The sequence below is a fragment of the Tamandua tetradactyla genome, chromosome 2, assembly GCF_023851605.1.
Source record: "Tamandua tetradactyla isolate mTamTet1 chromosome 2, mTamTet1.pri, whole genome shotgun sequence".
NCBI classification, from domain to species: Eukaryota; Metazoa; Chordata; class Mammalia; order Pilosa; family Myrmecophagidae; genus Tamandua; species Tamandua tetradactyla.
The window spans coordinates 66,459,314-66,482,636 of record NC_135328.1 but is presented as its reverse complement, the minus strand read 5'-3'; the positions used below and the strand labels follow the sequence as shown (position 1 = coordinate 66,482,636).

The following is a 23,323-nucleotide window of genomic DNA, read 5'->3' as shown; positions in this document are numbered from 1 at the left end:
ATTTTTCACCATGTTCTTGGATTAACATCTCTAAAACTTGATTATATCTTTTGTGAAGGATCAGGGTAAATAGTTTTGAAGTCCTAAGGCAGGTGGTATGCGTAATGCTAATTTCAATTTCCCTAAAGGCTTATTAATCTTAATGGTCCCCAGACAGAGTCTTAGGTGTGGTCTATCTGGTTAATCCATAAAGGGATGCAACCATTAATGAAAAATTTGGAACCCAAAACTTGTAATAACCAGCCAGACCTAAGAATTCTCTCAGCTGACTTTTAACTGTGGGTCTAGGAAATTCCTGAAATAATTTTATTCTCTGGAGACAGCTAAATTCCTGCATCAGTTAGGCCATGGCCCAAGTAATGAGTGGTCTTTTTGGAAAGATGTAATTTTTCTTTTGAGACTTTGTGGCCCTTTTGTGCTAACTGTTGCAACACATGAAATAGAGTCTTTTATGGAGGTCTCTATGACTGGTGAGCATAGTAGCATATTCTCTACATACCTCAAGCGGTTGAGTCTTCCTAGAATTTCAGGATGCTTAAATCTTGAAAAGTACTTGAGAAAAATAAGAGGATACTTCAGTAAAACCTTGTAGCAATACAGTCCAAGTGTATTGTTGGTTATCCCACATGAAAGAGAATAAATATTAGCTATCCAGGTCCACAACGTTGCTAAGAATGCAGAACATAAGTCTATACCTAGAAACTATTCTGAATCTGGAGGAACCCAAGATGGAAGAATTTTGGGGAAACAAGGTTATCACCATTTTCTTGATTTCCCTTACATCTTGGACAAAATGCCAGCCCTGGCCATTGAGCTTCTTAACTGGTAAGATTCGCATAATGCATGCAGTGAGGGCATGGAATAATTAGACCTTGAGAAATTCGGTCTTCAACTGTAGGAGTGTTACCTATAATAACTTGGGTTTTAATAGATATTGTGGAAGTAGTGAAGGGTTTATGTGCATTTATTTGTATCTCTATTTGTTTAGCACCCTCTATTTTACATGTATCAGTGCTGGAAGTGGTCCATAAGGACTCAGGAACTTCTGAAAAGTAAGGGTTGTCATAGGTGATATCTTGTTCCTCCAAATCTAATGCAGCTTAACAGAGAGCACAAAAGGTGGAGTTCAGTGTGTTTGGGAAATTCTTGAGTAAGTTCTCTATTACAAGAAAATTGAATTATTCACCCCATGTTGAATAAGAGATCTCTGATTAACAAGTGAATTAGAGCTGAATCACAAAGCATAAAGGAGTGTCTTTTTTACAGTAAAATGTCCAAGAGACATTTGGGTCAGTTGGGACAGAAATTCTCACTGGACCTTGATATCCCAACTGTAGATATTTGCTTTTGTCTCCCAGGAGCTTTCTGTTTCAGGAAAGTGTGGTTTAAAGTAGAGAGAGTAGCTCCAGTATTAGAACTTTATATGGTCCCCTGTTTATTTTAAACTCAGTTTCACCCTGGTCATTCACGGTTGTCCTGGGAAGCATGCTGGATAATTCCTCAGAGTCCCATGAATATTGTAAAATTCCAGCTGCAGTTTTCTCTCTAGAATTAAAATGAAGGAGAATTCAATCAGTCTTTGGGGTTCTCTCTCTGGGGGCAATCCTTTCTCCAATGGCTGGATCAGTTGCAAATTAGACATCTATTCATAGGTTCTTTCTTTTGAGGAGGGACTTCAATTTTGTAGATGTGAATGGGTTGAAAAGACCTATTGTTTGTCTTAAAATTCTGGTCTTATAAGTGTTGGAACTGCAGGGACATTATTTTAGCAGTTAAAAATGTATAGTCTTCTTCTGATGTTATCTCAAAATGGTTTGCCATTGTCATAAATTCAGTTATATCTGCAGCTTTCCAGCCTAATCATTGTCTTTTTGTTACCCGATTTCAGGAAAAAGCCACTTTAGAAATAAGACCACCAAGGTCGGTTGAGTATCAACAGCTATGGAATGAAACCAGAATGTCTCAGGAGAAGAGTTTTCAAATGGGTTTAAAAAACATCTTTTTGAAAAAAAAAAAAAAAAAAAAAAACTCATCTTTCTTTTGTTTACATGTTTGATTTACAGACCAATCAATATTACCTGGAAAAACCTTAGGAATAGTTGTCAAGAAGTTGGCAATGAATTTAGTGCTTACTCCTATCTGTTATTAGATCAAGTAGAGATCCTAGAGTTTTGAAATTCTTCCCCAGACTTATGCCATTCTGCTTCATGTATTCATTTTTAAGCTTATCCTGGACCACCAACAAATGAGTCAATTGATAGAAGTCTGATAACCTAGGGTGATAAATCTCAATAAGAATGTTTAATTCTTCACAAAATTTTTGAGTATCTTCCCTGGACTTTGCAAACTCCTTCCAGAAGAAGTTGCATCAGTTAAGGATTTAGAATTGTCATTGTTTAGGATTTCTCATGAGTCTTTCATTTCTCATTTGCCTTTTGTAAAGAATCCTTTAATGAAGCTATTTTAGAGTTTTGGAATTTCCTAGTTGACTCTGAGTATCAATTAAAATAAGCAAACCATTCAACTTAATTCCAGAGCCTTTTTTTTTTTTGAGTGCATTTCTCAGATGAGTAAGTATGTTTAATTGGAACATTCCTCATAATCACCACTGCACTCAACACTGTCTTTGGTGAGATTTTGCCATTTTGTTAGATAGGCACAGCTCCCGTCCTCATAATTTTTTAGCATGTAATGTATTGAGATGTCAGAGAGTAAAGAATAAAAGTTTTTATGGTTTGAGGATCCTGTCTTTATGTTATCATTTATTACCTGTGCAAAGTATAAAGAGACCAGCAGTAGCAAAAATGAAACAGTAGACTGAAATGAAAGGCTAGAGATTTAGGCTCAGAATCTGAGTCTTCTCATCAATACGATTGAGCCACTAAACTTTGGACTGAAAGCTAGTGAGATCAGAGAAATCAAACAGAAAGAGTGGAGCTCAGATCCAGGAGAGACTCACTCATGATACTTTGAGATGCCTGGGAGGGTAGATGGTTCCACAAAGGCCTTCATCTGTCATTCTCTTTTTCCCCAAAGTCATCAGCAGTCACCTTGAATCCCATGCTTCTTGCCAGAACTGAAAAAACAAAACAAAAAACCAAAACTTTTAACAACATGAAATTTAGGATTTCACAGATTTATAGAGTGATTCATGAATTGGGAAGCATGCCATCCAGAAGGTAGAGGGGAGCTCTGCTGCAAGGGAGAAACAGCAGGGTTTATATAGACAGGTTTTCACAACTGACAAGAAAACTAGATGTGTAAATGACACTATTGGTTGCCTCAAGATAGTTATCCTTATTTGGCTAATAACAAACCAGAGAGGACTGGATACTCAAACTAATTTGGAGTTGGAGGACCATGACTGGTTGGCCTTAAGTTTTAGGTTCTGGGAAGCCAAGTGTTAAAAAGAAGTAAGAACTGAGGGTGCAAGAGTAGTTCAGTGGTAGAATTCTCACCTGACATGCAGGAGACCTGGCTTTGATTCCCAACCCATGCATTTCCTAAACAAACAAACAAAACTCAACAAAAGGTACTGCAATAATGGGCTGCTCACATAGGAAAAGAATGAAATGTGACCCTGCCATACAATACACACACACACACACACACAAAAAAAAAAGGAATAGGAACTAATTCAAACTTTGGTTTGCTGACATGGGGTTAAACTTGAGGTACTCCTTTGGCCCAAATACATTATTTAACAAAGTCATGGGAAATTTTTGCATTTTTTTCTTTATACTTTATTTTTCTAATTTTGTCCTGGATATATAAAACCTTGCAGTTTACTTAAACCCTATTATTACTTGTCCAAAATATTTTAGTATAGTTATTAGTTCTGAATAAGTTGAGATAGTAGATGCAAAAAAAACCTTTATGAAAAGAAGACTGATCTTGTCACTCAGGAAACAACCTGATTCTGGGCCCTATCTGAAAAAAGAGGGCTCTTTTGAAGATAACATTTAGGATTCTCTCCAGGTGTAATATTTAAATAAAATTGACCTACAATGATTAACTTAAAAAATTGATTTTTTTATCAATGAAATTTTGGAAAATTCATGAAAATATTACAAGGTCTTCTCTGATATAGAATATGATCAAATAAACATACAGAGATTATATGAAATTTTATTATAAACTTACATAACTTTAAAATATTCCTTCACTTATGGAAATGAGAAAAAGACACGAGAAAGCAAACTCCTATTGGCAAATTAGGGTAGGGCCATGCTCTAGGGAGTGACCTGGCCAACAGTTGCTGCTCATTCATTTTTCTTAACTAGACTGTCCAAAGATGTCATTCTTTATAATGCGACTTAAGATGTGAATGATACTTCTCAAGAAAGTTAAGATCTTGAGTTATCGATGTAATATTCAAAAACATTTTTTTTTTTTTGCAGTGGGCACTATTCTACTTTAGAAAGGTTTTCTGCAAAATTTTTGTTTCTTTTTACGTTTTCAGTATAGCTTAGCTAACCAGTGCAGGTTATTTTTCAGAAAATCATATTGACCTGAACATTCAATTTCCCAAAACATTTCAACTATGATATTCCTAAACTTGCATAAGCATAAGACCTTGCAAATGTATACTAACCCCACCTTCTTAAGGTTAATTCACCTTTCTTGTAGGCCTTCTTGGTAATACAGTTCAGACACACCAGAGTCCAGAGATTTGAACAGGTTGCTAGGTGGCTACGCATACTATTTGCCTTAAGTGAATTTTAAATATGTGTAAAATATGCCTTGCATGGTGAAGCTTTCTTAACTGGTTAGCTTTATTAATCTCCTCTGACATTTTCTATTTCACAGCAATGACAACCTGCTGACTAAAACCATAATTATCATTGCTACACTCATGCAGATACTGGAGAGAGGAACACATTAAATTGGTTCTGCGAAAGAAGAAAAGTCTTATTTCCAGATTACTGCATTAGCTATTTGGAGTAAAAATAGCTGGTGTTTTGATGATTTAATCCTAAATCCACTTAAGGTAATTGCAAAGTTAACAGGCATATGAAGACCTGACTGGAATCATCCTCTATTTGTTTGTGCCCAAATCATACAAGTAATGTGTAAAGTAACAACGAAGTCCAATGTACCCATATGAGCTAGGAGAGTATCCTGCCCACATTTCAATCAGGGCACTTTTTAATTATTTTAAAGTTTCAGTTTAAATTGTTCTTGGCTCCAAAATAATGGGAACACCTTGAAGGAAGATAGGTGATCTATCTCCCTTCAGTGTTTTCCACAGAGGGTATGCTCCTGCTGACCAAAAAAGTATATATTTTTGAATGAATGAATTCAAGCATTTGAACAGGATGCTTGTGTAATGGGACAAAACTAATTAGACATATTTTAATTTTCAGAGACCTCAAATATAAAATATAGCCTCAAATCATCATTCTGGAAAATTCGGAATAATGTGAATACATTTACATCTGCAAAATCACCGAATATGTTTTGAGTAGTTCTCCCTTGACTCAAACCAAATATCAATAGAATCTTTTCATGATACTCATCTATAACATAATCCCATATATGGACTCTGAGGCTGGCATTATGAGAAAATGAGTGAAATCTAGTAAGGAAAAATTAAAAAATAAAACATTCCATTGAAAACTATAAAAACTAATGAAAAACTGAAAACTCATGAAAAATTCCAGAATGAAATAATTTTATTTCAGTATAAGGATTATCTTTGTAGACCTGCGTATGTGGACTTCCTGTCCAATGCAAAGCTATGAACTACATAACACAGTTTTCTAGATAATAGAAACAAATAGGTAATCTTACAAGGTGAAAATTACTTAGGAAGAATAATGTCTAGAAATATCAAGCAGGATAACCCAAAATAGTAGTGATGAGTCAGGCTTACATTTATTCTGCATCTTTACAAAGAAAGCAAAGAATAATTCTGAGGCAATTATCTAGACAATTCATCAAAATGAGGAGGAAGAAGAACCTTCTGGTTATAAAAATGTGGATTTTGGCTGCTTTATTTTTGAACTGGATTTATTTTCAGTCAACAGCCTGTGTGATTTGCATGAACTATATATGTATTCTGGCACTCTTAATTATTATAGACACAGGTTTAAAAGATGAATCCTAAGGTTGAATTCTGGTATCAAAACAGTCAAAGCATAATGAAGTATCTCATTAATGCTCTGCAATTGCTTCCTCATATACTTATTCCCTTCAATCATGCAACAATATTTATTAAACTCCCCTTTTATTCAAGGGCTAAGCAACATGACTTATGCACCTAAAACAAAAACAATGTCAGATTTATTGGCTAAATGCTTTATCCTGAATGTTGCTGAATGTTGTCATTTGGGTGGATATAGCTTGAATCCCTTTGGTTTCCTCAAGGATAGCTTGAGGTCAAAAACCATATTGAAATATGGGAAGAGGAGATAAGGAAATACCATGAAAGTATAGAAACACAAAACTGACTAAACAGAGGTAAAACGGGAAAAGGTCATATCTGTAATTAAGGACTCTGAAATTGTACATGTGTCTTAAAATAGAGTGAGACTAGAGATCTTTTCCTTCAACTTTGAACAAGCTTGTGGACCATCAAAGCTAAGCCCAGTCTGTCAAGTACACTGTGGAAATTCAGTAATGGCTTTTGCTTCTGAAAAATTCATATAGGAATAGGATATATTGTGTCTGCACTTTCCTAAATACTGATACAACTTTGAGAATATTAACTGAAGCTCTGTGCTTCAGTTTCCTTATCTTTAATAAGGTATAATGATATTTCTTTCATTGGACTGTTATATTGAATTGGTAACAAGAATAAAGATCTTATATACTTCTTGGTGCATATTAGGCACTTATTAAATGTTTATTCCTTTACTCTTTTAGGAGAGTTATGTGGTATATGAAAAATTCCTTCACATATTTGAACTCACAGCATATTTTCATTAGAATCCTATGAATATTCAACTCAGTGATAACTCTGGTGAAATTTTAGTTTTTAATGTTCACTTTTAGCAAAAGCCATAGAATCGCAAAGTTTAAGCCTAGAAAAAATACCTGATTGTTGTTGAGTTTAGCCTTACCATTTTACTAGGTGAGAAAAGAAGAACAAAAGGTTTAAGTGACGCGAACCATTTCATTAAGTTAGTGGAGGAGCCAGGACTTGAATTCAACCTCTCTGATTCTAAATTCATCCCCTTACTCTATAGTATGTGGTCATTTTTATTGTGAAACCACTGTCTAAAGTAGGATATTTTTGTGTTTCTGTTCTCGCTAGCTCCGCCATGTGTCAATAACACATTTATTGGGTCAGAACAAACAGAATCAATGCATTAGTCATGAATGAATTTTACCAAAGAGAAATAAAGATAGATAAATGTAAAAAAAATTGTAGAGCTTCTCACGAAGAAAGACATTTGTGAATGATGTTATAAAACTTTAATTCTTATGTAGTACTTTAAATCAGATGAGATAATGACTAGGGTCATAACTTTTTTATTATATCTTTTATGAGAAGAAAATAAAACGATATGTAAAAAATTCTTCCTGACTATGTATCACTGCAAACATAGCTGATTTTATCTGTTTATAGAGTAGTAGTCTTCTATGAGAGAGCAGGAGAGTCTTTCAGACTCTGTGAAAACCTTGTCCAGAGATAAGGTACTGACTCTGTCCTTTAACCATCTGATCCAACACATTCTACGATATCCTCTTCCAATACTGAATGACAGTAAGAAAAGCAAGGACATTTGATTCCCCTTTCCCCTTTGGAACATGACATTTTTCTTTCCTTTTCAGTGTAGGGTGTTTTGTTTTGTTTTTTTTAATTTAATATTATTGTGTCTGTTTTTTCCATACCTATAGATAGCTTTTAGAGGATAAAAAAAAAAAAAAAACAGAAACAAAACAACCCAAACCCCAAAACAACAACAACAAAATTGAATAGCTATTGAATATTTAGATTAAATAATGTAGTACTATTACCTTTATTTAGCCTCATTATAGGGTTTATGAACACTAATAAAAGTTTGCAGCTGTTTGCCTCCTACTCTGCATATATCATCTTGTATTGATATGATATATGTGCCTATTTACCAAAAATTCTAGTGTAGCTTGAATAAAGTAAAATTTTCTCTGTGTCTGATAGCATTGGGCAGCAACCCCTTGGTGAACTCCCATGGTGTGTTCATCATCCACCCTTTATTGGATATGAAGAGCTGAAGGAAAGGATATCCTCCCCAGATTCTCAGTAAAATGTCTCAGATATGTTTTCCCCTTGTTTTCTGCCTGTTACTAACCCCCATGTGCTCAGATTTTGCCTTTGTTCTTTCCCATACCCTATTCTGATACCTCCCCTTAAATTAATTGGATAATTGTTATTTCTACCTTCTATGCTCAGTTCTTCCAGTACTGAAATTCTGCCTTGTGCCTTTGAATTAGATAGCCTTTTAGAGTCAGAAATCTATTCCTGGATCTCGACTAATTCTCTGTTTGCAACTGATCTTGGACTGTTGCCCTCCTTTGGGCAAGCAGTTCAGTCCCATTTCCTGAATTTCTAATGTGGTGTGTATGTATGTTTGTGCTCATGCAGGAGCTGTGCAAAGAACAGCCAGACTAGAATTAATAAATAGATTAAGATGGAGATTGACTTTTTTTGAGAACCAACCTTAATTCCCAGCTAAAGGTTGAGAAACTAGAGAAGCTCACAGTTTCTTCTTCTCCATTTCTCTGGTCTCATAAGCAAAAGAGGTATAGGAGGTTTGCTTTCTGAAATATGTGGCAATAATAGGCTCAGCTTCAGTCTTCTAAAAGCATAATAATTATGGCAGAGCAATAAGAAGGAGGCTTTCCCTGATCCACTTTTAGGATGCTTTGCCAACTTTAACTGCCACCATCACAATTTGCAGCATCACTTAAGGCAGATTTCTAAATTGCTGTGATATGGGTGTCCCAATTACTTTAAACTATGGGGCTGAGGACCTATGATGACCTTCATTGCTAATTATCCCTTTTTTTGTCTAGCGATCCTGGCTAGTTGACTAAGATGGAGCTTCTTTCCGTGGTTTAACCATGAAACAGACATTCATCAAATCTGTGAAGAATACTTCAAAATTGTAGGTGAATTAAGTACATGACATTTTTCATATGTGCCCTCTAGAAATTTTTAATCTGATTGTGCATTTGATATCCACATATGAAAGATGAAATAACAGAGTAAGGCAATTATATGCCAGATGTCACAAGGCAGCATGTGATTAAGTCTCTAATGAAGGCAAAATGGTGGTTAGACTTCTTAATTGTTAAAAAGCATATCAACCTCTGAATGTGTTAGTTGTCTTCCCAGCAGTCCAAGTATAAGTCCTCTAGGCCTCATCACAGAATCTACTTATCTGTACTTATCATCTGCTTAGCCTAGAGAAATTCTGGGTAAAGGAAATGTTTGAAATATGTAGTCCAATCATTTCTGTTAGACATTCCTATAGTCTATACATTTTCAAGCCAGCCTACTAGAATATACTTGGAATGCTCAAAGAACCATGTGCCTTGACTTACTATCTGATATTAAGAATTTGTCTTTATCCAGGAGGAGTATAAGAAGCAGCCATACAAAACCCATTATTGTATCAGTTGTAGGATGTTATTCAGGAATCTGCTCATGACACTCTTCAGTTCCCCTGTTAAGAAGTCCCACAAATCATTACTTTCACTGAGAATCAAGTGAGTTTCTTTTTTTTTCAATAATTAGAATAATATTACTGAATTTGTTGCCACAGGAAGTGTGAAATTTGAAGCTTCTATCAGTAAGCATGCTATCTCAAATTTTATCTGAAATGAGGGTGGTAAAAGGAGAAGGAAAGATATAAGGAAAGAAGAGAAGGAGGGAAGAAGGAAGGAAGATATCTGGTATCTGGTTGATTTCACCTTCTGACTACTGATACCTCTGACCTCTTCAATCCAAATTCATTTTGGAAATACTTCTTTGCTTCTATGTTGACATTATTCTTTTGTAAATGCTCTTTAAGAATTGAACTCTTATGTATTATTCCTTTGCATAGAGGTCACTCTATTTTATGTCTTATATCAGATTTGCAAACTAATTATAAAAACCTTCTAACTGGGAATAAGTGTTCAAGATCCAATGTGATTTCTACTTAATTAAAATTGTGATGGAACATATGTAAGCATGATCTTATAGGTGGGTGATTAAAGATGGCTCCATCTCAGAATAAACGATGATATAGGGTGAATAACCACCTGACTAGGAAGAATACAAGATAGTTACTGGTTAGAGTCCTCTCTTTCCTAGCAACAGCAAACTGATTTAAATCTCACAAAATTTAAAATTTTATAGTTTTCTTTAGAAAAGATGTTTCATTTTAATATTTTCAAAGAATTTATCTAGCACTAAGGAAAAGAAAGGGATAGACATTTACTGAATGCATAATACAAATATTTCTTGTTACACTTAGTGAGATAGGTAGTATTTCCCTCATTTTATAGACATGTAAACTATGGTTAACTAATTTCCTCAAGGTCACACAGTAATTAAATAACTGAGACAAAATTCAAACGTATGTATTATCTGACTCAAAATGCATTCTCTTTCCTTCCTCATTTCAGGTCCTCCTGTTATCGAATATTTTTATGGAGCTTTGTCTCTTAGCAAAGACATTAGATGGTTTTTTCACTCATTGACTTATTATTTCAAGAGTAAAGAAAAAAGTCTATTGTTCCTCAATCATTGATTCATTTTTTCTTTCAGGAGGGAACTTTTGGTGACTGTGAGGTTTTATATGCTTTGCTTCTTTAGTTAGGTACCAGGCATACGAAATGAGCAAGTTTGTTTTATCATGGAGATACTAATCACAGCAGTTGGGCCTAATTCTGATTTGACTGATTCCATTTTCACATGCTTCAATCTTTCTTCTCAGGAAGGAAAATGATTAAACATGACAATTTCATTTTCGCTTTGTACAGCTAAGCTGAGGTTGTGCACACCCCCTAGAGATGAATCTACTTCGGAGAAGATGGACTGATGTGAGAGCACTTTGAAGGTGTTCAAATATTAAACAATTTATAAGCCACTCAGGATTAAGATGGGGACTTGGAGCTCTGTTGGGGTCTCAGGAATTTGTTGGTAAAAGAATCAGTGTCATCAACAGATTGCTGATTAAAGCAAAGATAAAGTCCTAACAGCTTTCTCTTTCCACAATATATCAAAATTTAAATTTACATGTGGTTAAGCTATAGATATTTTGGTAAGCTCATCAGCTTATGATTTTTTTTAATGGTTTTAGCTTGCAATTTTTAATACTTAGTTGTATCATGGGTGGTCTCATGAGAATAGCTTTATTAAAACATGTGAAATAAGTTATATTTGCCATTTAAAAAATGACAGCATCAATGATCTCATGCTCTTCTGAAAAGAGGTAGTTATGCAGAACTAAAATTCTAGCTTTAGATGCATTGGCGTGCAATAACAGATATGGAAATTGTAGCACTAGTAAAATGAATTGTGGCATGCAGCCACATTATGGAAAATATTCATTTCATATGAAGGTCAAAATATGTATCTTCCAAAAAATAAAACTCTACAATCATGATTCAAATTCAACAAATAAATCAAAGACTTTCATTAATATTTTCGTTAAAATTCAAGGCAAAAAAGGGATGATAGAGTGGAAACATAATTTTTGGACATTTATGAATCATCACATAACAACAGATAGGACAGATAACAACACCAACAATCCATGGACAGTATTTACACCAAAAAAAAAAAAAAAAGACAAATTATCCACACAAACTCTATAATACAAATAGGTATAGGTTGCACAGGTGGTTCAGTAGTAGAACGCTTGTCTTCCGTGGGGAGACCAGGCTTCGATTCCGGGACCATGGACCCCCCCCCAAAAAAATTACAGGTAGATAGAAACACATTAGCAAGACCTGTGATTCCTATGTATTATTTATGGTTGTGTGAAATACAACAGAGGGAAGCAACAGAGCATTTGTAAAGTCAGAGAACTGAAGATGATGAAAAAGCCAACAGCTGTTCTTGAAAACCACAGTAGACCAATTTGAGAAGATCAGCTCAAACTCATATGAGTTTTTACCCACTGTATTCCTCAATGCATGCCGGATGCCCACACAAAGCTTAACTGGGCTGGAAAAAGCCAGGTCCTTGTGAGGTCACAAATGATTCCAAAAGTCTCAGTGGCTTAAAACACTAAATATCTATTTCTTGCTTATGTAGATGTTGGCTGCATGTTTGCGCCTGCTCAACAACATATCTTCTTCATTTCAGGACAAAGGTGGGAGGACCATTTTCTATCTAAAACATACCAATTTTTTAACATTATAAAAAGAGTGCCAATGGAATCATTTGATAGCTTAGAAAGCTTCTGCTCAGATGAGGCAGTTGTTAATTCCACCCACATTACATTGGCCAAATCAAAACGCATGAAAAATTCCAATAGTGAAAGAGGAAGTAAAATCCTCCTACAGGGGTAGACAAATGTCACAAGAGGCCAATGGGTGGATATTTATGGTCCTCTCACAAGGAAGGTTAGTGAATAATTGGGGATATAATACTTCCTACCACAGATATGTACCTGATGGCAGTGAAAAGAAATTTAACAGGAACCCATTCTGCTCTACATTCTTAAAAATGCCTTAACAACTTTAAATTTGTCTGAAATGTCTGAAAATAGATACACAATCTGAATAGTAACATCTTATTATCTCATCTCCCCCACACACTTTAATTAGGAAGAGGAAATATGAGTGAGAAAATTGCAGCAGGCATGTGTAATAAACCAACAAATCATTGATAAAATCTGTATTAGAAGACTTCTATCTCATTACTTCAGTGGTACCACTGTAGGAAAATAGTGGCTTATCAAGGACATTTGTTTAAATATGTCACCAAATAGATAGGCGCTCTCTTAGTGAAATCTGGCTGATTGCTTACTAGAATAATTTCATAATATTCATTTATCCTGTTCAAAATTTACAGGCTGTGCAACATTTTTGATCATTTTAAATGGTTCTATACTATCAACTGTAACTACATGAGACTTTGTGTTAAAGCTATTTTCTTCTCTGGGTACACACACATCCAGTACTATTAATTTCAGTAACATGATTGTGAAAGCATTCCCCATATTAAGATTTGCAACATCAGGCAAAACAAATCATTCGACTCATTCTTGAATGATGTACAACATCGGGTAAATTATATACACATCGTAATTTAACTCCAGTAATCTCTCACACCCTTCCTTAAAGTTTTTAAAAATCTTAAGGATATTTACAGGTTAAAAGAAATCTAGCAAATTCTCCTGTAAGCCAAAGTAAACTACCCAATTATCTCATGAGTCCCCATAACAAAGTTCACCAATACATTTCCTGATATCGTTATAGATGATAATCTGTGCATGCAGAGTAGTAAAATTTATTGATTTAGAGTCTGGGTGAAATAGAGTACTTGAATGGGGAAAAGAAGTTGGAAAGATAATTTTTAAAAATCATCATTTCTCTAAAGTGAATATATTATTCACTGTTAAATATTCTATTAATTTTGTTGTCAAATATGAACAATATGAAATTTCATATTTCAAGCAATATGAAAAAACCAAGAAGAAAGTTCAGATCATCCAGAAACACCACCCATAGAAAATAATCGCCAACATAATTGACCTTTGCTCTTACAGAAAATATCTTTGATTATATTTATATGCATATTCATAAAAATATACTAGATATACAGTCATGGAAGTCTTTCATATTAGTAAAATTTTTGGCTCTAACATCCTTTCCTGCTGCTATCTCCTTTCTCACTAGGTTCCTCATTCTCCGGTTTTCCTTTGTCTCCTCTACTACGCTGTATTCTATTTTTTTCCATGCTTTTCCTTTCTGTTTAAAAGAAACCTAGCATAGACTACCCTGCATCACCACTATTCCCATGCTAGCCTGTACATTGATGGTTCTTTCCTCATTCTTAACAGTTGAGGTTTAGTATTACTGTTTCAAAGAATTTTATGTATTTCATATTTTTAGTTTTAATTGATTTCCTCATTAGACAATAACTTCTATTAGGACGGTGAGCCACACAGTCTTGTCACTGCACTATCCACCATTCCTTTTTAAAGGTTGTGTAGTATTCATGTGTGTACATGGATATGAATATGTATAATTTAATTTCCAAAAAAATTTAAAAATTAAATTCAAGCAGATTTCCACTTCTGGAAAGATGGAGCTGATGCACTTTTTCCCTATCCCCCCCCACCGGAAAATAGCTGAAAAACTTGTGCTTTATATGTAAAATAAACTTACAAAAACTCTGAAAATAGGAGAGAAGATGACAAACTGGCTAGGGACCTTGAGATCTAAGGAATAAATGGTGGATGAATTCCCTGTGTTTTCTTCTTCACTTATATACTTCAAATTGGGCACTGGAGAAGGCTGTCACCCCAAAAAGCCAAAGGGCCCAGAAAAAAAACAAGCCTCAAGAAAAAACTTGTTCTTTTACCCAAAGGACCAGAAAAGGGGCAACATAGAAAGGCAGAAATTTTTAGGCAATAACCATTATACTTCTGCTATATGCCACAGAAAAGTCTGTGGTATCACCACCAGCTCAGCCAACAAATGTCAAGGTCAAGTAGACAGCCCCCACTCCCACCCTATTTGGATGTCCACAGAGGGGCCATGCCAGAGAGTCGAGATTTTCATCAGACTTGGCATTTTGGAGCCCCACTCCTTGGTGTCAGTGGGAGTCATGTGGGGACCCTGAAGTCAGCCCAACCAGCAGTAACAAGGACCCATTTCCCCCCAAAGTGGAAAATGGAGGCCAAGTGAGAACCTCAATGTACACCTAACTCTGCTACTAACAAAGTGGTACCCCTGCTTTTTACCAAAGGAGCAGTTACAGAGGAGGCCTGCAAAAGCACAACATTTTAAGAAGGTCCAGAGTCTCATAATATAATACACAAAATATCCAGGTTTGACAGAGATAGTAAAATTATCCGACATATATTTTGATGCAGCCAACATGAAAATTCTTCAGTGAACACTTATAAGCACCTCTGAAACAGATGGAAAAAAAATAGAGAATCTCAGAACATGGAAAAGAAAATCTTGGCAAAGGAATAGAAGATACGAAAAGTACAAGAGAATGCCAATGAAAATGGAGAAATAAGAAATGTTAAAAGTCTGCCCTTTTTTAAAAGCAATGTAAATACTCTTTTAAAATAATTCTTTTTCAAAACTCTGGAAACTAACAAAAAGCTTGCAGCAACCATGGCACTTATATTAAAAAAAAAAAGCTGCTGGCTTTCTACAATTTATGAGCTCTTTGGCATTTTAGCTTTCTTCATTCCCATCCCCCACCGAACATCTTAGTGGTGACCAGAATATAAACAGCCCTGATATATGCTACAATATAGACGGATCTGAAAATCAAACCATACACTAAGTGAAGGAAAACAGATTGAGAAGCCCACATATTGTGTAATTTAATTTATATTACATGTCCAGAATAGGAATATTCATGGAGACTGAAAACGTATTAGTGGTTATCAGAACGCGGGGGTAGGGAGAATTGGAAATCCAGGTCTCCTTTAGGGGTTAAAGTAATGATCTGAAGTTAGGTAGTTGCAATGGTTGCAAATACTGTGAATATACTACAAATCACTGAATCAGACTTTAGAGTAGGTAAAATTGTAAATTTTATACAATATGATTTTTTTTCTTTGCTTAGGCAGGCACCAGGAATCATATATAATATGATTTTAACTCAATAAAGAGTATAAAAAAACTAAAAAAGACAAGTTGATTTTATAACTGAAAACAGCCATAACTAAAGTAATAATAATTTTAAAAACATAATTGATGGGTCAAGAATAGAACGGAAATGACAGAAGAAAAGAGTTAGCATGAAAATAGAGCAATAGATTTACTAAATCTTAACAAAGAGAGACAATAGACAAAAAAATAAGTGGAACATCATCTAAAAATCATTATCATAATCCTAGGATAAAAGAAAAAAGGTGGCTGAAAAGTATTTTAAGAGATAATGGCTGAAAATTTCCCTCATTTGGCAAAAAACAGAAACCTGAAGGTTCAAGAAGCTAAGCAAATCCCAAACAGGATAAGCTCAAAGAAATGCATGCCAAGAAACATCATAACTAAACTTCTAAATTCTAAAGACACACCAACTATCTTGAAAGCGGCCAGAGAGAAATGATTTACTATCTCTAGGGGACAAACTGTTCATATGCTACTGGGTTTATCAGAAATCATGGAAGTCAGAAGGAAATAAAACAACAATTTTCAAGGTTGAAAGAAAAGTAGTGACAACCAGTGACAACATCCTTCAGGAATGAAAGAGAAAGCGAGATATATTTAGATGAAAGAAAAAAAAAAAGAGAGACCTACCCTAAAATAATGGCTAAAAGAACTTCTCTTAATAGAATGAAAATGATAAAATAAGGAAGTATGTAATATCAGAAAGGAAGAAATAACAATGAAAATAGCAAAAATATGGGTATATACAATTGATTTATCTTCTTAATATTTCAAAATTATGTTTGGTGACTGAAGCAAAAATTATAACACCATATAATGTGGTTCTTAATGACTGTAGAAAAATATTTATGACCATTATATTATGAATATAGGAGAGTAAATTGATGCAAAGAATGATAAGTTTTCTATAATTCATTCTGATATTTGACATCAGTAGGCTGTGATTAAATTATGCATATATGTAATATAATTCTAAAACAAGTGCTAAAAAGCCATATAAATATTTACATTCAAATGTAACAGAGAAAGATAAAAATGTTCAAATACCCCACAGAAACCCAGGAAAAAGAAACAAATACAAATTACATTAAATGTAAATAAACTAAAAACACCAATAAACACAAAGATTAACAGACTGAAAAAACAAACTGAAAAAAAAAAGCACATGAAGCAACTGTACAACAGAGAGTGATTTAAAATATAATAGTTTAGAAGGGTTGAAAATAGATGGACTAAGTTGTACCATACCATGCAAACATTAATAAAAAGAAATCAAGAATCGTTATATTAATATCAGAAAAAGTAGATTTTTCAGTTTTGCACATTTGCAATTGTTGCACATTTCTATGTTTACATAGAAAATTCCAAAAAATCTGCAAAAAGAGCAGCAACAACTCTTAGAGTAAATGAATTCTATAAGGTTGCAGGAGACTATGTCAACACACAAAAGTTGATAACATTTCTATATGTTAATATCAATCACATGGAAACCAAAACTAAAAAGCAAATGAAATTTACAATTGCCTCAAATAAATTTAAATCTCAGCTATAATTTTATGCCTAATTTTTATATCATGAAAATTCCAAAGTGTGGATTAAAGAAATAACAGAAGTTCTAAACCAATGGAGAAATATATCCTGTTCATTTTTGGAAAACATAGTAATGATGTCAATTCTTCCGAAATTCATCTATATACTTAATGGGATTTCTATCAAAATTTCAGTGAGTTTTCTTTTTTTTTGTAGACACCAAAAGTTTATTTTAAAACTTATATGAAAAGCACTGTCCCTGAAAATGGAAAGTAATTTAGAAAAAGAATAATAGTAATATTATATATATATCAATATATATTATTGATATATATTGAAATATCATATTACTCAATAGTAGTATCAATATATATTCATGTATTATATATGAATAATAACAGTAATAAGGGCTGTGTGGTATTAGTGGAGGAATAGACACGTGTAAAATGGCACAGAATACAGAACTTAGAATTGACCCATTCAAATATGCCCAAGTGATTTTTGACAAAGATACAAAAACAATTTCCTGGAGGAATATTCACCTTTTTGACAAATGATGCTGGAACAATTGACATCCAAATGAACCTGGATGTAAAAAAATGTAATTGAATATGGATCACAGATTTAAATATAAAAGATAAAAGTATTAGAGCAAAACTAGGGATAAATTTTTGATATCTAGGGCTAAGTTAAGAGTCCTTAGAATTGACACCAAAAACATGATTTTTAAGAGGAAAATATTGATCAAATGAACCACATCAACATTTAAAAAAAACTTTTCCTTTGCTACAGTCCCTATAAAAATGATCAGAAGAGATAGACACTGGGAAAAAATATTTTCAAACCACATATCTGTAAAAGGACTTACAGCTGGAATTTATACAGAACTCTTAAAAATAAGTAAAAACAAACCAAATTGATAGATAAAGAAAAAGAAAACTACTTACTATGTGATCCACAAATCGCCCACTTAAAAATTCATTCTTGATAAATGAAATCTTATGTTCACACAAAACCTGTACACAAATGTTCACAGCAGCTCTATATGAAACAGCCTGAATCTGTAAACAACCCAAATGTCCTTCAACAGATGAACGATCAAACAAACTGCTCTGCATCCATATCATGGAACGCAACTCAGCATTAAAAGAGAATGAGCAATTGATAGATACAACTTTGATGATTTCCCAAAAATAATGTTGAGCATAAGAAGCCAGTCTCAAAAGGTTATGTACTGTATTATTCTGTATATAATATATACTACTATTATAGAATTTTTGAAATGACAAAAAGTAAAGAGATGGAAAACAGATTAGTAGTTTATAGGGGTTAATGGGGATGGGGCAGATGGAGGTGGCTGTGGCTATAAAAGAAAAGCAACACTTGGGATCTTTGTGATGAAATTGTTATTTATCTTGCCTCACATGGTGACCATGTGAATTTTAATGTGCTGAAATTGCATAGACCCAAATGCACACACGATTAATGGTGAAGAGTAGAGGGATCTCTCTATAGTATTTCTTACAACTGCTTGTGAATGTACAATGGTCTCAAAATAAAAAACTAAAAAAAAAAGTAATAGAGACATAAAATAGTTAAATAGCTCACAGTAATCATGGAACATAAGAAAATGTAAAAAGAAATCTGCATTCTTTTCCTTTTGCTTAGAATTATGAAATCAATTTCTGGAAAGATACATATTTTCTTTAGTACGTGGGCACACGTCTGTTTTACATTTCTACCACTGTGGGCTTGATTTTTAAAAGAGTTGCTGTATTGAAGTCATTTTATCTAAAGAGAATTCTTCTCTTCCTTATGAAGAAAATGAATATTCCTTATAAAACTCAATCCCACTTGCAGAAAATGCTGCAGGTGCCACGTTTGAATCATCGTATTTCAAAACAATAATAACTTTATTGGTGCCTCAGATCCTGATTCTTTAGTACTCAAATTTGAAGTCTTGAAAATTAGTTTCATTTAACTTCTTAAAGTTTGCCAGTTTTCACCTACATGACACATCCTTTTAAGGCAGTCAATTCAGACTATGAAGTATTTACAGATTATTAAGTGAGCATGTGGTTCTCTCCTCTTTCTTTCTTCTTTATGGTGATGCATGGGTAGTCTGCAAAAGAATCTGATATACTAAGTTGTTAAATATAAAAACTTCCTTTTCTAACCACAGTGCTTAAAATTCTTTTATTTCAAACATATATAAGGCCATGATTGCAAAAGTATCTTCCCTCTGTGCTTCTATCCAAGCTGGAAACTCAGAAGCACAGTTACTACAAATACTTTGACATTTTAGTTTTTATTCCAGTGCATGTAAGATTTAGAAATAGTTTTCTGTTGCCAAGGTTTTTCAAGCATTAAGGACTCCAGAGACTTCTTTCATAGAGAAAATCATAAGGCAGCATTTTATTAATTGCGTAATATATATTAGTCCTATGATAGTTTCCTTAAGTGTATTTTATTAGCTTGAATATTTTAAGTACCACAAATCATACAGCCATAAGTCAAATAGACCTGAATGCAACTCCTTTTGTGAGAAAGAAGCCATTCTTCTAAATGTCTTAAGGGTCACTTTCCATCTGTCAATTTAATTCCAATTTGTATCAATTTAACCCCTATTTCTTGTGCACTCACTACATGCCAGATGCTGGACTAAGCAGAGAGCAAACAGTAAAGAAGAAATGTGAGGTTCCTAAGCTCAAGATATTTATAAACTAGTAGGAAGAAAGATCTCTGCACAAGTAATTGTAATAAGGTATGGTGAATGCTGTGAGAGGTGGAGACCTGCTCACATGCTAGTTTTTCTTTAGTCTTATACCAATATTAGATTCCACATTCATAGTTTGTAAAAATAAAAAAAAGCATATTTAATCAGTATGTCAGTTCAATTACAATTAAAGACAGCCCAGTGATAATTCATGTGGCCTCTGATATTGAAAAATAAATGGAGAAAAGGAAAAACGTCTGGTCTCTTTTGATAGATAATTTTCTGATCTTTGATGAAAATGGTATTCAAGTAAGAAAGAAATGCAGTGAATTTACTCTAAGGTTAGTCAACAATGTGTCTGTCACTTCTCAATAGAAATGTGGGGCCTACACTCTTGTGCTCCATGGAGTGGCTTTCTAAATCAAATTATTTGGTCCTTCTTAGGGACTATAGGTTCAATTTTCCATTTCATATTCATGTGTTGGCTTCTAGAAATACGTCTTTTTTTGATTCTTAGTTTTTGTTGGGCAGGCCCTGGTCATGAAAAGATGAGAATGAGCAAGGGAGTAGGGAGCTAACTCTTTTAACCAGTGACAAACCTGTAATGAAACCAGAGTTGTTTGATGCCAAAATCTTGGTGTATTGTATGGCACTGACAGCAAGCTAGTTACATGAACTAAGCATTGGTACTTATTTGAAAATTGAAGATTCTAAAATAGTCAACCTATCCTGGTGAATTTCTATAATAATTTAAAACTGAATGATTGCTTTGCAACTCAGATCTAAATGCACATTATAATTGTATAGCAGTTAGTTTCTGTTCTCATTAACAAAAAAGTAAGTTAGGTAAAAGCGACTTCTCCAAAATTATTTTATGTATTTGGAACTAATCGATAAATATCAATTTAGTAAAAGCAATGTGAATTTGTAGAAGCAGTTTTCTTTATATATTTTATTAAGGTCAAGTAGTTTTTGGAAACGCTATTATCCCTGGCATCTACCAGACAGGAGATTGAGAAAGGTAGATAATTTGGGGATGTTGTTTCTTTGTAATTACATTATATGAATGTATATATAAATATATGTGTATGTTTTTGTATATTTATATGAATATATGTATATATATTTATATGTGTATATATATGTACATGTATATAAAATTCACTAATTTATTCATTAATTCAGTGGGAAGGTGAGGTGTCATTTTTACAAGTCTTTCTAATTGTTAGATGTAGTAGTTCAGATCCCTCAAATGTGAATGTTTACAAATTAGGAAAATATTCTGATGACATATTCTATTAGTTCTATGAAATGGGATATTCCAACAACTTTAATGCTCTTTAACTTCTTTATTTTGTCTCTCTGGCTGATCTCATATCTCAGGATACAGTTCTGACAAGTTAAAATTGCTGTGTCATGATTCCTATGATTCATTTACTTAACAAATTTTTATCTATCACTTTATATATAATGTTCTGGCTCTAATATCATTTTCTACAAATTGAGATAAATTTATTTCTTCTCAGAATTTTCATTCTGACTTACATGTTTTTAACTCATATACTATGACTCCTTAAACTTGGTGAAGGTACAGCTTAATAAATAAAAATTAGATGAATGAAAATATTTTTCCCGGGCTGAGATCTGTTTGGATCATAGGATTCACCATCTCATTTCGAGGGCAATGCCTTCACGCTCATTAGCCTCAATGCACTAGAAGACACCTGTGGTTTCAGAGAAAGTTAAAACTTCCCAGGGCCTCCTGGGCCCATCCATTTAAGGGCTCCAATTTTAGCAGTCCTCAAACAATAGAATAGAATGCTCTCATGTTGATAAGCATTTTCGATTACCTAAGTAATTGGGTATAGATACACATGGATTTTGGAAGTTACTTCATAGTGAAAAGAAATTGATCACCTATCTTACCAGGTCACCATTGCTCCAGCAGGAATTAGAAGAGGCCTTTTGGAGAGGCAGGAACTGAGGGATCAGTCTGCTCTGAAGATCACTTGTGGCTGTAAAAGATGCTGCTCTAATAATCAGGATGTTATCCCCAGTGTTCTGGAGAAGTTCCAGTTCTGTAATTACTTCGACCTGCCTACTTTCCTCCCTGCAGTTTCAATGGAATTATTTACTTTTTCTTTTGTGGGAAGAAAAGTAAAAAGGCTATGTCTATTAAAGCAAAGATAACACCGCTGAATATACATAGCTATTGAAATTTTTAATTAAAAAATAAAGTCACCCTATATGTTTATCAAATTATGCAATTATTTGTTTCAATAGCTATTTATCACTCAAAAGACAATTAGATACAGTCATACTTCAAACATTTTAAAGTTCAACTGAAGATTTTGAAAATTTCAAAAATGTTCTGCTTTTAATGTAATGTTTGGAATAGTCTTCAGCAAAGAATGGTAACACATTTTAACTTTATTTTCTTCAGAGAGGTCTTTATTATATACAGTATTAATATGTTTAATTACCATCTCTGAGGTATCTAGATTCAGCCAGTCTTTAGAATTGTTTACTAGTGTCTTTTTAAAATGTCCTTGACACTAGTACAAAGTTGCAAAAGTCAAAAGATGAATTAACAACTTTTTTTTAAGTTGCAAGTTAGTGTATTCATTTATTCTCAAAATGAAAAGAACACAAAGATTTCACAGAGGATTTTGAAACTGCCCTGGCCTGTTCTTCTAAGAAATTCAGAACTTGACTTAGTTAAATCACAAAGGTAGTAAAAACAAAAAAACAAAAAAACAATTTTCAGGCATGTAAAATTCTTTATGTTTTGTTATCATCAATTTATCAAATGAAAGCCCATTATAGTTTATCAATTACAGTTCTATTACAGTTTAATATATTTTTATTAACCTTTTTTTTACATCAAAGACAAGGTGATACAATTTACATTGCAAGGAAACTTTGTTTTTTCTCACACAATAGAAAAAAGAAGAGTTGAGCTACTCCCCTCTGAGTCTTACTTGTACTTGCTATATCGATTATTTTTTTTTCTTACTAACCAAATTCTCAGCAATGGGACAGGTGCACTCCAGAATCTTGGAGTCTCATTTGGGAAGCGCCGTAACTGGACTGTATGAAGATCATTTGGAAAGGTTTAGAAAGAAAGGTCAGCTAAAGGAAGTGGCCATGCCTCAGAGACAGAGTCTGTCAGTGTTGGGTTAGCGATTAAGGATGTGTGTGGCTGACGTGAACCTCAGTAGTTTTTCTTCTACCAATGTTAGTAACACAGAATAAGGTGGTGTTTACATTCCACAACATCTTTTCTCA

At 33.7% G+C, this 23,323-nt stretch overlaps 2 long non-coding RNA genes across 3 annotated transcripts; one reads left to right on the top strand and one right to left on the bottom strand.

The window, feature by feature from the left end:
• Window positions 1-1,433: 1,433 nt before the first annotated feature.
• LOC143660619 (uncharacterized) lies at window positions 1,434-22,076 on the bottom strand. Its single transcript, XR_013164142.1, has 3 exons — window positions 21,962-22,076; window positions 2,960-3,076; window positions 1,434-1,545 (listed from the first exon to the last, which is right to left on the bottom strand). It is a non-coding gene; the product is annotated as an uncharacterized LOC143660619 (long non-coding RNA).
• Window positions 12,219-22,294, top strand: LOC143660614 (uncharacterized). 2 transcript variants are annotated; one of them, XR_013164139.1, is made up of 3 exons: window positions 12,219-12,296; window positions 19,973-20,083; window positions 21,984-22,294. It is a non-coding gene; the product is annotated as an uncharacterized LOC143660614 (long non-coding RNA). The 2 variants fall into 2 exon arrangements; XR_013164140.1 differs by having other exon boundaries at window positions 21,965-22,294.
• The last annotated feature ends 1,029 nt before the right edge of the window (window positions 22,295-23,323 follow it).